Here is a 14,848-nt window from a genome sequence, read left to right as displayed (position 1 = left end):
TTGTGTGTTAACTGTTTCTTTCACCTGTACAGTACAAATTTTGCACTAACAATGGCAATGTATTAGCATTTTACAGAGTGAAGAGTGAACACTAACTGAATATCCTTGCCATATCCCCGGAGAGAGGAGAATGTCATTAGCCTTTTTTTTACAGATGAGGTAACAACACCGGATTAGCACTGTAACTCCATTGACTTCTGTGGAGTTATTCCATATTTACACCAGCAGAAAGAAGACTAACATTAGTCCTTAAAAGAACAAGCCACTTGCTCATGGTTATCTAGTCACAAAGCTGCACACTCAGGATTAGAAACTGAAGACATCCAGGTTTGCTTTGCTGTTATAACAAGACTTTCCACCCAAATAGCATCTATAAACCATTAGCTGGGATAATTTAAAAAAAACCCACACCGCCACAGTCTTAGATTGTTGTCCCATGTGTGTCTAGAAATAATTGCCCTATGTCTAGAAAGGTTTGCATCCTATGGAAATAAATGAACAATAATAAATTATTTCTGATGAACTTCTACTTGCCCAGAAACGTGAATGTTTTTCTGGGTCCATTTAATAGCAGCAAAGAATAATGGGCTTCCAAAGATTGCCAGGAATGTAAGTTAAAAGCCTTTTTATATGCAAATACATCATCATGTTTGGGGTTTTTCTTCTTTTTTTTTCTCATTTTTTTGAAAGCAAAAGCACAATGGGACATTAGTTATTTCAATTTACATACGAATAGCCAGAATTCACTTTCTATTTATAGTTATTCCAGAGTCCTGGTTGTACCTGTCAGCATTTGAGGTCTGGAGTAAAGTGGGAGTCTGCTGACTTCTCTAGACAGAGTGCTCAGCAGAAATTAGGGCTCTACACTATTTTTGCAAAAATAGAAAACCTTTTTGCAAGATGTGTGTTCATTCCCGACTAAGTGGTGGCAACAGCATTATTTGTGAAGTTGTATGACTTGAAAACACAAATAGAACTATCACGTCTCCTAGATAAATTATTTCTAATGTATCCATTATAAAAACACTTCACTGTCAGTTCTAATATACTCATTGCAAGTCTGGGAACTAGAGCTGAAATTCAGCCTTACACAGAGGATCAGTACTATACCCCACTCAAAACAAGGTTCAGTCCCGCTCATTAATCTCCTTGCTCTGAGTGGCCCTTATGGGTTGAATGGGCACTGACTGGACTGGCCAGCGTCCACCTACCATGGCTGAGTGGGACTCAGAATTTAAATTCCTGCTTGATATCAGGTTAGAAGGTAACTGTAACTAACTCTTGAGTATTCCAGATGAAATAATATCAGATTTGCAGACTGAAAAACTGCTTTCCGGGCCAGAAACCAACGTGGAGGCCAAATTTCATGAACAAGTTCAGTGATATCATGGACATTGCACAGACAGATGCAAACTCATATGGAATCTGGTCTGCTGAAATTACAACTAATATTCCAATGGGGTTTGATATTCTTCCAAAAATTTAAAGTATTTAATTATTTAAAATCTAAATAGGAAATAAAACATTTATTTCTTCAAAAATTGTTTTTCACATTAAACTCCTTCCAAAGGTAAGTGTATATGAAAATCAATTATGTAAAAGTCTTTGCAAGAGTAACTCTGAGTCAGAAAATTAAATCCATTCAGATTTCAGCAGAACTCTAGAGATAGTAGTCCATTTCCAAAAATTTGCAGAGATGAGGATCAGAGGTTGAGAAAACCCTACTAATCTCAAAACTCAAAGGCAGCATTTTAAAATGTATGGATTGATTATTTATAGTAGTGTGTAATCGTGACTGTTCAGTTGCCAAAATATTCATTAATAACTAATATTCAAAACCTCAATTTGCAAAGAGAATTCGGAAAATACTTATCATTGTTTCATTATTTCCATTTTCCACAAGTGCTGGTTTTCTTTCCTTGTCAGAGATGCCTCTTTCCTAATACAGCTTATCATCCGGTGGATTTTTATCTGTCTCACATTGCAGCACTTCAATGCATGGAAGGTTGCATGAGTCTAACAGATTCTGTGTGGAAACCTTTTCCTTTGTAAACAGTAATAACAACCTTCCTGTACGATACATTAGAAAGCCTATGGATTTACTGGTTCTTGAACTGTATTACCAAATAGCCATGAAGGTGAATTCTATCTCATTGGCTGACGTTTGCTTATTAAAGGTAAGGCATATTCACCTTTATTTTTAATTAATTGCACTAGTGAAACACAATGGGGATTAGGTGCTAAAAGCAGAGATACAAATAATGGGATATGTTTTCCCCAGGGAAAATCTATGACTGACATACGGATCTGGAGTCTTATGGGGGCGGATGCGTCCCCATCCCACTCTGCGCCTTCTCTGCCTTCTCCCCCACTCTGGTCACAGAGCCCCAGGGTGGGAGACTATTCTCTTTCAGGGTCGGTGTATCACCAGATCCGCAGCATGTGTAACTTATCCCGGGGTTACACTCACCCACGTTTAAAGCACTCAGCCTCCTGCTAAACTGATTCCTAGCAGAAGCTTGTCGTAACACAAAATGGGAAGTCAATCTGGGATATGACAGGATCAGGCCAGTGCTTAACCAAGAGTATAGGCTTTTGATTCCTTCAGAATTGCACACTCTTAGTTGTCCTTGCAGCTTTCAAAGGCACGGAGCAGGAACAGAGGAAACCGCACGCTGCCAAGGTGAGCTTACAGGACACACCTTAAGAGTTCCTCGCAAAACACAGTGTAAAGTGCTGTAAGGCAGCTGTTCGCACAACTACTGCAGCAGTGGCCAAATGAATGTGCACAGCTTTATGGCTGCAAATGCAGTCCCAATCTCCTACACCTCACCATTTATGTAAAATTTATTTTGATAACAAAAAATGGTTAGGAGCCTGAAACACTTATCGGATAAAGTAATGCTCACAGCCAAGAATTTTCACGTCCTCTCTTCAGAGAGTTTTGTTTGCTGTGCCGCAAACCATTGCATTTCTGTCCTGGACCTTTGTTTTTTTGGACTTGAACAAACCAAACAAGGACTGCTACAACCCCTTCTGTAGTCAATGGGAACCACTACCGATGACTTCAGTAAGACCGGCTCAGGCCCTTAATCTCGGTGAACACATTGCCATTCGAACAAGCAGCAAACACTGCTATTACCAAAGAAAAGGAGAGTGACATGAATCTATTTCCAAACAAAAGACATTTATGGGCCAGTTGGAATTACAGAACATTTTTTTTCTTGAAAGTTAATGAGGGGCATGATCCAATAATAATTGTATCTTATGCTTTTCATAAAGCTCTTAAGGCATTTCATAATCAATTAACAGCTCAAGCACGTCATCATTACAGAACATTTTGCAATAATCCATTAGGAATTAATGTAGAATGAACTTTCCATCATCACTAAAGAAACCACTACACAGCTAGGATCCACGCCAAGCAGACAGGCTTTGAATTTTCTAATGAAGATTATACATTCCCTGCAAGCATATTGCCAGGACTTTTTATTTGCCTCCTCCCCACCACCTGCAAATTTTTTTGTGTTTAGCCATTTCTCTATACTTCAGTGAGATTAATAAAATTCAGTGTTTCTATGCTGCATTAGCTTTAATTCAGCTATTTAGGACAAGATGGATCACAGAAAATGCAACACGGACTAGTTATACTCCTGGGCCGAAAATCAGTCCCTAGAGTGGTTTCATGTATTTCTGCAGTCTTTGTTACTCTTAAGCAAGTCTCCCAAATAAACTTTTGCTAAATCTTACTACTCCTCCTATTTTTTTGCCAGTTAATAGTTCTGGGCATGTCCCTTCTTCCTCAGATCAAACACAGCAGAGGGAGAGCGCACCTAGGTAGGTTTTTCCAAGCTGTTGCAGACCTAGCGACGAAGTGCCTGGCTCTCACGGGTATTTTAGGGCTGCAGAAATGCAATCAAGCTCTTCGTACTCCAGAGATAATGTCTGGATCTAAAATCCAAGCTTGCACCTAAACAGCTCCCTCGCCTGGCAATAGCGGGCGATTCCCTCTCCACTGAAGGCATTTCTGGCTTTCCACGCTCATCTTCTGCCCAGCAACAGTTGGTCCCTTCCTACCTGCAGCAACAGTCTAATGTCAGCATCTTGCCCTGAGCTCAGCAGCAGGAACTCACAGTGTGATATAGCAAGGAAAAAAGCTTCTTCTTCAAAGATTAAAACCCCTTTAGATGTCTGACATTGGGCTCCCACATTGACAGCATCACACAGGACGTAACTTTTAAGCCGTTTAAGCGAGACATGTTTTTGTTTTACAAAGACAGCACACAGTCTATTATTAATCTTTTGCATGAGAGACATGGCACTTTCCCCACCGTTATGCCAGACAATATGGTTTGATTGCTTCTGCCGCCTGTCAAGTCTCCAAATGGAAATGTGTACTATGCAATGAAGTGCAGCAAAACAGATAAGGATGTGCTGAGGTAGTTAAAACAATACTGGGGTAATTAAGGATCTGTATCTGTACTAGTAACAAAATAAGCCCACTGTTTGGATGGTTTGATTAACACTGCAGGATTGTAAGGCTATCCATGACACATACTCTGTACAAAGTGGAAGGAAAAAAATCATCTTAAAATAGGGAAGTTTGACACTAAACGGTGCACACTGTGAATATTTTACTTATTTAAAGGTTTTCAGGAAAGATTCTCCTCCAAGCAGAAACAGGAATAGAAAATGGTTCTTGCAGCAGCTATAGCAGCAAGTTATATAGCAAGAGGTCACTCTGATCTCTTTGCTAACATGTACTGCATCGTTATTATGTGCTTAGACCTGTGGCAAACGTAGCAATAACGAAGGAGACTGAATGCCAGTGGCAGAAAAAACTAGCAGTAACTGCCTACATAAATATGAAGAATTCCTCCTGTGCATGCCACATTCAAAAAAAAAAAAAAGGCAAGAGCTCTTTCTTTCCCCCAAAATGATGAAGTACTGCCTAGAAGAGCAGTGCCAAACCATGAATTGCTCTTATTAATGCTATATCATGCATCTTCAGAAAACCACCTGCTTTGCTCCAGAAGGCACCTGAATCCAAGCAATGGAGTGAAGCTTACTGCCAGGAGTCTGATCCATGACTCCTGTTCTTTTGCATCTCTTTTAGGGATCACATTTGCCCTCGGTACTCTGCAAGCTTACAAGGATTGACGCCCTCCTGTGTCCAGCTGCAATTGTTTGACTATCAGAGAGATATTAATTCCTGAGTCCTTAATTCTATAGTTACAAAGTAATGATCCCTCTTCTTTGGAGAAGAAGCACAGTCTGTGCGCAGCTGTTAAGTTGCACCCATAGCTGTGCAGTGTATGCAGTGTACGTGGGAAAGGGGGAAAGGGTGGAAGCACAGATGCCCATTGGCTTCAAACGGGATATGTGACCAATAAAGGAAACAAAATCACCTTCAAAAAGACCAGGGAAAAATGAATGAAACAATTCACTCCAAAAGATACATTGCTTCTCTTTCTTTTCCGTCCTGCTAATCATGCTTTGTCTTGTACGCAGTCATCATCTCTCTTTTCAATTAGGGAGATATTCATGCAGCATAGCCTCACTCAAACTGAGAATATTCTTACTTTATTTCCCAAAGTGAATGTATCAATTGAACCAACTTGTCAACTGGAAATTACTGTGCATGAGCCAACCCCAGCTTTCTGTGTTGTCAACTGAATGATGCACATTGCTGACAAGCTCGACAAAACAGGCCATTTCACAGTTGTGAGCTGCAGAGTGATTGAGCTGATGCGGATTTCCAGCAGCACGCTCTCCTAAAGAGCTACTGCTTCGCATTCCCCTCATGACACACCAAGCGTTAGGGACACTCTATCCTCATTCCTCCTGCATGAAAAAAAAATAAAATACTGCAGCGATTATTTCTAAATAACGATTAACACCAGAGGAAGGCATATTAATATCAGCAGTGGTCTTGTGACTAGTGTACTACTCGGAGGCTGCTTAGATTAGGTTCAAGGCTAAGCTCTGCTGGGCCTGCTGGATGCTCCTGATAAGTATTTTACCTAACAGCTCGCTGATAAGGATCCGAGTTTGAATGCAGCCCAGGACTGAAGTGGCCCAGTTGCTTCTTTTGCCTTAAAGGTTTGAGCTTGTTTTCCCGTGAAAGTGCCATAATGTCCAAGTTACAGAGCATTCCAAATGTCTTTCTCGGCCACCTTTGTGGAAGCAGTTCCACTCTGTGCAGAATAATTAATATTCACAGGGATCTGAGAGAGTATGGCTTGTAACTTAGTGATTAAGGTAGGCATCTGCAGAGGGGACGGGGTTTCTTGTCTGCTCTCCAGAGAGTATATGAGTTTTGATTTCATAAGTATGTGATTGAAGATTTAAGATGAATGCCAGGCAGGCAATGCACAATGACACAGGCGTAAATTTGGTCATAACACTCCCAGAGATGAACAGCTGTGGTAAAGGAGCATCTTTCCCACTTACTCCTCCAAAGTGGATCACAACTGGATTCTGGTGCCTTCTGAAGTGACTTCAAACTGTGAGCAGGCGCAACACTCCAGCATAATCCACTTTTTTGTAGCATCAAATGCAACCACACGGGTGTAGTGCAGTGGAGTAACTTCCTCTAACTACAACTAAAGGAGAAGAACCAGGCAGCTACATGCTCTTTGGATGCACAGAGGATTGTTCAGTCATTTAAATCAGCTCCCATTTCATTACTAGGCAACTAAGTCAGGATATGGCAAGCTTCAGTAGGTCTCTAAGGCCTAAGTGAAACCTATTTCCAGTTGTTGAGTTGTTTTTGTAATGATCTTGACACATAACACTTAGCAAAAAATTATTGATTCAACCTTCAGAAATTAGTAGAAGATCCCCATTGATTTCAGAGGGTCACAGAAATTACTTCAAACCAGCAGTCTTCACCTTTAAGAATCAGTGATAAACTAGACCAGTCACACTTTTTAATCTAAATAATTTTCTTTGGAAAGTGCCATTTCTACAGAAGTGGGGATTTTATGTGAAACTATCAATTTCAAAACAATTTCTATTACGAAATAGTGAAAATCTTCTTCTTTCGATGTTCTCCAAATGAGATATGTTTAACTTCAACACTGCTCACCATTTAGAGATGAAGCTCATACAAAAGAAATTTAAATTGAAGGAAAATATTTGGAACAGATTAAGGTAAAACATGGGAACTCATCTAAAACTAGTTTGTTTTTATTTACCAGTTTAGCAGAGACAACTCTCATCCCACTCATCCTCCTGCCCCTCAAAAAAAAGAGAAGGTTTTTCCCACTTGGAATAAGGAAAACTTCTGTCCCGTTCAGAATAAGAAGAGCTTATTTCAAGATTTCCACTGACTGAAAAAAATATCTCCCAGCTAACTCTACCAAATACACTACTGTGTCTCAGAGCTGTAAATACAGTTTAGAGATCTTGCATCTGTTTTTTGTTTACAGTGATGGCAAGATATCTGTATAGGTAAGTCAGGTTTTCCATGACAACAGTGTGTACTTCTACATTTCTAGCTAGCGGTGGTTCTTGAAAACACAAGAATAAGAGAATGCAGAAAGAGAACCTTACAGAAAAAACAGCAAGAAGCTAGAGAGGCAGAATTAGGTAATGCATAGAGTAGCTGAGCTTGTTCAAGTAGGTAATTGTATTAGTATTGACTCAGTGTAACCATCTCTCTTTCATAAACGAATGCTTTGCATGACTGGTTTTCTGTGAGTATAAATGCATTGGAATTTTTCTTCTTATTCAATTTTGTAGGAGAAAACCCAGCTACACAGGTGGAGATGAAGAGAACTAATCCCTAATATTCTGTATGAGATGAAGTATGAAACATACATAGCAGTGAGAATCCAAATGTAACTAGAGATTATTCGAACTGCTAGGGTGAATAATCATGCTTATCTCCACTGGAAAAAGATCCGAAACCAGAACTCCAAACCTGGAGCCATCAGGAACATACTATTTCAAATACCCCCACCCCTGACTGTGAGCTTCCATGTGGGCCCGCTTTCAAAACAGAATTTCATGCCCAGCTCACCTTTGTGAGATTGCTCCTGTAGTCGCTGCTCATGCTGAGTAGCACCTACTCATGCAAGTTATTAGACTGAAGGAGAAAGCGATAAGAGTATCTCCCCCCTTCACTTCTCCCAACACTGAAAAAAAAGTGCAATATATATATCTTTGCGTTATAGATATAAAACCTTGGGGGAGGGGGAAAGAAGGTTTATGAACTTGGCCTCAGGGATCCACAGAACTGAATTGACAAGCATGTCCACAGATATATTAGATATTGTACCCACCAATACAATGTGGAGAAAGACTTTGGAATTGAGCCCAGGAAGAACTGCTGATACAAGACAGAGTTCCTTACGCTTCTCCTAAAATCTCAAAGTCTGATATTAATAAATAAAAAGGTTTTTAGGCTGGAATTAAACTTGCACAGTTTTATGAGGAACAGGTCTTTATTGCCTAGTTCAATTTGCATGACAATATAAACCGCAGACTCTGCCCAAGCTTTTGAGAAATGTGGTAGCGAGGAAGGTCTTTACGGTCAAGTTACAAACCTCTTCTCAGTAGCAGGTAAACAGGAACCAAACATTCTCTTTTTATCATGTTCTATATGAAAATGTCTTACAGTGACATCACTAGTGATATCACTGGAACTAGTCGACCTACTGCCAGAATCTACTCCACTCCTCTACCCAACTGTAACCATAATCCCCCGACGTCTCCCTTCTGCCATAAACACATACGTCCACCTCATGGTCCAAGCCTGACTGATCTCTCTTCCTAAGCCCAAAGCTGTCTTGCCAACAAGACATCCCAGACAGCCACTCTGAAATCTTCACCCTCTCTAGCCACCAGTCCACACACTCCAGCATCTCACTTTCGAAGGTTTTGGTGGAGGAAAAGATAAATAAAAGTACATCAGTTCTGCCCAGGCAAATGAGGGGGCAAGGAAGAGAAAACTTCCTAATCACTTCAGCAAATCATCTGAAGTCCTGAGAGATGAGATTTAATTACAGACATTGGCCTAATACAGAACTGCAAGTACTATGAGCAAAGCAAGGACTACGGACACAGTTCTGCTCACTCCACCATGACCCACGAAGAAAAGAAATGCTTCACAGATTCATAGTTCCTGAGACCAAGAGGAACTGCAATGTCTCCAGCCCATAACCTCAGCACACGGGCTGTAAATTTCTTGCAGATGGTTAGTGCATATTTTATAAAACAGATATTAACTCCTACTTTTAAAAAAACTAAGTTATAATGATCTACTTCTTCCTTGTTAAGGCACCCTACTGTTTAATTATTCTCACTGACTGCATTTTATTTCAATGTTGAATCTATCTCACTCTGACTTAAAGCTTTTGGATTTTGCAATGCCTTCAAATGTGAAGGCCCATCACAAAGAACTATGGTGACATCTATGTCAAAAAAGCACAGGACCCATCTCCCTGCTAAACATGGTAGGCGCAAAGCTGGATAACACTGCTATGTGATTTTCTGATTTTCCCTGGGGATACCTATACTCCCTTTAATTATATTATTTTACTTCCCCAGTCACTGTAAGGTGATAATCAGTGAAGCAGGAGGAAGCAGAAGGCTCTGTTACGTGCCAGAAAGAATAAAGGACATGCTGTAAACAATATCTATGTGCCAAATACTACTGGATCTTTCAACAGATCATTGAGCAGTCAACAGCTCTGGTCTGGAGTTAGGCTGAGCATTCAGAGAAAAAGCCCACAACCAAATCAGCCATTTGGATGTCTGGCTGCTGTGATTTAGGAAAAATACAAAAGAGCTCACAGCATTAGTATGTTTATATACATAAGGGAGGCGATTTTTCTGCTGAAAGTCACGGAACTGCACATTAACTTTCAAAACTAAAAGCTTCTTACACTTAAGTTTCTCCAAAACATTTTGTCCTCTAACACTGAAGATAACATCAACAGCAACAGAAGAAGTTGATGGCTGGTGTGAGAATCTTGAAGGAAGTGACAGTAGGTGTATGCCAGTCAAGTATTTTTTTATGTCAAAAAGAAAAAATAGAAAATGTCAAACTATATCTAAAAGTAACTACAACTGTGTACGCTAATAGAATTAACTTGCACTTGATTCTTCAAAGGTCTCAGCTCTTCCTGTAAGTAGTCAACTTCCTTCAATTCCTGAAAGATCAATGGGAGTTGAAAGCATTTAGTAACTTGCAGGAAGCTGCTCAGCACTACACCATGGTGTTTCTAGTGCAGATTTTGAAAGTCTGGCTGGTATGACACGTTCTTCAGAGAGAAGGACATCTTGAAGCAAAGAAAATCTTTTCTGAAGCGAACGTCTTCAGGGATTCACTGTAAGTCACTTAATGTATTTATGATGATTGAACAAGAAAACGTTGATGTAGACATCAACTTTCAAAACAGTTGTGATTTACAGAGCTGCAGGTGTTGCTTTTGTAAATTTCATATAGTTCGGTGCCAAAAGAGGAGACAGCATGAAAAATTATAAGCAGATCTACTAAAGCATTATATCAATAGTCTGTACTGAAGAATGCTTTGTCAATGTCGATGACTTATCTTTCCACTTCTGTAAAACATGGTACAGATGTAACTGTCTAATCTGACTTTTAGTCACAATATTTAGCTACCTGAAAGATACAGCATAATGTAAGACTATACATTTATCCTCTTTCAGTCTTTCTCAGTTTTGGATCTGTAAGCCTTTGAAAGCAGATGACATCCTCCATTATTATCAAGAACTTTTTTAATCTGTCATTTGATCACATTTGACAGCCAATGAAATGTAGAAAGACTGCACTACAGAATTAGCCTGCAAAGTATAATAGTTATTGTAGTGTATCCAACACACAAAATGTAAATCATCTGTCAGAAGTTTCTGAGTAATATTTTTATGCTTTTCAGGTAAGATCAGCCAAAATTCTGGTGACATCACATTTCTATAATATCTTTCAGAATATTACACATCACGTCTCCCTGAAAAAGGAATTCTGAAGTCCAAGAGTCCCGCTGCAAACTGGAGTTCTAGGGGAAAAGCACAGTGTCCTAGTGTGTTTCAGTCTTAGCTTCAAGTGTTCATAAATCAGAATTTCTCCTTTTGTAAATCACTATAATTCCACTGACTTCATTGGAGCAATGCCAAGTTAATAGCAGCAGATGAATCCAGTCTTTTATTTTCCATCACAATTCGCATTTTTTCTAAAGGTTATTTTAGGCTCTACACTGAGCAAATGGTTGTGATGATTGTGAAACTGTTATCCAGAGTTCAGAAAAAAAGAGTTCTGCAGGATGGTGACAGAGCAAACCATTTCTTTTACCTTGTCAATGAGGACCAGCTTGCTGTTTGCAGAACTTATTCCATAGTTTCTAAAGTCAGAAGAAAGCACTATGATAATTTACCCTGCCTTTCTACATATACAGAGGTCATGACAATTTCTGGGCTCAATTATTCTGTGAACTAGAGCAGTTTTTTTAAGAAAGCAGCCTCTCAATTTAGACATTACCAGTATTGACACTTTTCGAGTCATACTGAATGTATATTACTCTCACTATTTATTTGCTTGAACGGTCTCAGTCTTCTTCTTAGTGTGAACACGTTGAGCTCTAACTTCCATCCAGGATCCTGAAGAGCCTGTTCCTGAAGTCTTGTCCCCCCTCCAGGTACTTCCAGTTCACAGTCAATTTGCTCCTTAAAGCACCTCTTTGATACACTTGTTCTACCACAGTCAGACTGAGCTCCAAAGATCTCCCCTCCAGAAGAGAAAGAGCACTATAGTCTCTGGGACAGTTCAGTGAGTGACTTCTATCCTGAAGTCATCTCTGAGAATACAGAATAAGAGCCAGGTGGATTTCTCATTTTTCAGAGACTACCAAACTACTTTCAGACAGTAATAACTAATGGTCACTTGCGTTCTGAGGTAGCTGCTGAGCTAGAAAAGAAGGCATTCGTTATCCATCATCTCAGGTACCATTGTTGCCAGGACAAAAAATTTCTGGACCTTATCTTTCAGTACTTAAATTCCTTGGAGTTTGACTTCACTGGCAACAGAGAAGTCTCATAAGGTGGAATTCCTCTCACCCAGCTTTAAATGTTTAAACCTGATCTACTTCTTATGTACTTTTTATAATCAGTGAACATAAATAGGCACTTTCATGGCGCAACCCTCCCATCCAAAACTTGACAGATCAGCATCACCTAGCTTGAGTGTTACAGGTAGCTGTATGGGAGATGTCCATGTTAGATCTCTCTATTAAACACGAGTGAAAGAAGACTCTGACGACGCGATTCAGGGGAGGTCCCACAGGAGTATGGTGTGGACAGAGACTAAGGAAAACAAGAGTCCAGAGTAAATCTGAAGAAAGTGTGGAACCAAAATGAAATCAGCAAAAGGAAAAGGAGTTCTTGAAAGGTAAAGACATCAGCAAAACCCAAAGGTGGAACTGCACAGAGGTGGGAAGGATTTGCTGTAAGAGTGCTGTGGCTCCGGCACCCAGTGAGGAAAAACAAGTCCAGAACTGCTGGAGTCTGTGAAAACCAGGAATCCAGAGAGCCTTGGCAAGCAACATTTGTTTCTCGTTATCAGGAAATATTTTGCCAGTTGGGAAAGATATCATCTGGAAGGTTTTGTCACTGTAAGTTCTCAGAGCAGGAAAAAATTCTCCAGGGAAAGGCTCTTGTAGTGCATACATACATGCACGCATACAATTACATTTTGTATTTGAACTTGTAACTACCTACCACAGTTACTGCACTTCAGTTACTGTTTATGTGTGATTTTTTCTCCTTCTCTCCTTACATGAACATATGTAAAAATATACGTATTTGTTAAAAGACTAAGCTGCTGTTGTCACAGAAGTAGGACACAACAAAAGGAAAAAATACTGAATTCGGTAACAGCATTTCCCATCCTTTTACAGTACTACATAAAAAATACATAAAATTCTGAGCAGGTTTAAGGGGAGATTACTGCACACTGATAGCTCAACCTGAAAAGACATTTTTCCTAGATTAAAAATAAAATAATAAAGATAATAATATAATCCTGGCATCAGATTTTTACATCTACGTCCAAAGGATGTGCAGGTTTATTAAAGAACAGTGCAATGTCTTAAAATGAACCGAACCTTTTACTGAGCTGTACTGCTGACTCCACTGCTGCAATCAATACTCTGAACAGCCCTATTTTTCTTGGACAAAACCCATACATACTTCTGGCATTTGAGGAAGCCGGGTGAATAAATCAATAGCTAAACAAAAATGCACTTGATCCTATCTATTCCGGACAGATGCAGATTGGGAAATCCTATATGGTCCATGTATTGCCTCCTGGTTAAAGCTTAGAAATGCATCTGTGTTTCCTAACTGCCAGTGCCCTGTTGCTGGAGTACTGCTGAAACTAGAGCGGTGAGAGCAGCAATTAACGGCGTGCCACCCAGCGTCAGACAGATCTACCACTCAAACTTAAGTTCAGGTATAGTTTGTTGTCAGAGTACTTTAGCATAAACACACAACTTCATAATCAACAAATTACATGCTTTCTAAGTGTAACAGCTCTACTGGAATAAGTTGCAAAGGTTCACACATTCACTTTAACCTTAAATCTACTGGGCTGCAGTTTCTTACCTAGAGTCAGCCCAAGGAGGAATTTAATGTATACACACACTTTATCTTTCCTTAATGGTTTTAAGAGGTGACCATTATTGGACATTTCTCATGGTGTTGCAGGTGGTCACTAAACATACGTAACAGCCCTACCAAATGAGTATCGATCGGTCTAATGCCAAAACTTTCGCTGCTCAAAGGTACATTTTGTGCACAGAACTGCTGCTGCACTCAGAGGTGCTCCTTTACTTGACATTACTTCATCAAGCCCTTGGAGATAACCACAGTGTGAGAGATGTTTTAGAAAAACACAATTTTATTTCTTCTCTGCTTTAGCCCTAAGCGGTTCAGCGTTATTTGAACATCAGCAACAGCACTTCTTTACAACTTCAAAGTCAGATTCTAATCTCAAATTGGCAGTGCACCTCGAGATTAAAAAATCTGCCCGGCACGGGAAGAAATGGATGTTTTCGGCAGAAAGAACAGCAATAGGAGGTGACAACAGGACAGTCTAGCGTCACTCAGTTGGAAGGTGTAGGAAGGTGACACTGAGGTGCCTGACAGGAACGGTCTCACAGGCAGCGCTTCAAGAGAGGCCTGAGGAAAATGACAACACCAGTAAGACTGGGGACAGCTTTGTAGCTGTTATTAACCTGGAAGAAGGGCGAGATTCCTCCCAGCTGACCTTTTCAGCAAAAACTTTGCGTCAGGCGCTCTGCAACCAGGCGATGCCTTTTACTTTCAAAATGTGCAACCCTGAAGAGAAGAAAATGCAAATAGCTGTCTGAGGTCTTTCATTTTCTACCGGTTGCAGCTGTTTGGGCACACGGCGAGAGGTCTCCTCAGGGAGGACGCAGAGCCGCCCTGCGGTGGGGCCAGCCTCAGGCACGGGGCCGGGCAGCAGCTGAGGCTGGCGCCGGGGCTGCCAGCGGCTCCCAGGCCCGCCTGCCCAGCCCCCTCCCGCGCACCCGTCCCGCGCAGCCAGCGGGCCGGCGCCGGAGGGGCCCGAGGCGGGAGGGCGGCCGGGTGTCACTCACCCAGCTCCACCGACCCCACGGGTTCCCTTCAGGCCACCGCTGGGGGGGGCGGCCTCTCCCCTGCCCGGTCCCTCCGCTCCCACCCTGGCGGCGCAGCTCCCCTCAGCGCCCCGCGGCGGGGAACGGGGGCGCGGCTCGGGGCAGCGGGTCCCTCGGCGTGCGGCAGGGGGCGCCCCGCGTTCCGCCGGAGCGGGGCCGGGAGGAGC

This window comes from Opisthocomus hoazin, chromosome 1, assembly GCF_030867145.1.
Source record: "Opisthocomus hoazin isolate bOpiHoa1 chromosome 1, bOpiHoa1.hap1, whole genome shotgun sequence".
Lineage (NCBI taxonomy): Eukaryota > Metazoa > Chordata > Aves > Opisthocomiformes > Opisthocomidae > Opisthocomus > Opisthocomus hoazin.
Note: the sequence above shows the minus strand (reverse complement) of the source record.